Genomic DNA, 243 nt, shown 5'->3' with positions numbered 1-243 from the left:
AGGAAAAAATACACTATTTAAAAAAAAAAAAGGTAATGTCACTTGTTACAGTTACATCGATACTTTAAAGAAAGCCACTCACAGGATCTGCCTTCAAACCATCACTCTTGGTCTTTCCCACTTATTCCTACAGCCAGGGCATGGGTGTAGCTGTGCCAATGGGCTCGGGGTGACCCGGCACCGGGGCAGCCCTGAGGGTCTCTGCACCAGGAAGCTGGTGGCTGCTGGAAATGAATTTCTTGG

The sequence above is a fragment of the Nestor notabilis genome, unplaced genomic scaffold (assembly GCF_000696875.1).
Source record: "Nestor notabilis isolate BGI_N333 unplaced genomic scaffold, ASM69687v1 scaffold6363, whole genome shotgun sequence".
In the NCBI taxonomy this organism is placed as follows: domain Eukaryota; kingdom Metazoa; phylum Chordata; class Aves; order Psittaciformes; family Psittacidae; genus Nestor; species Nestor notabilis.
This window is presented reverse-complemented; position numbering follows the sequence as displayed.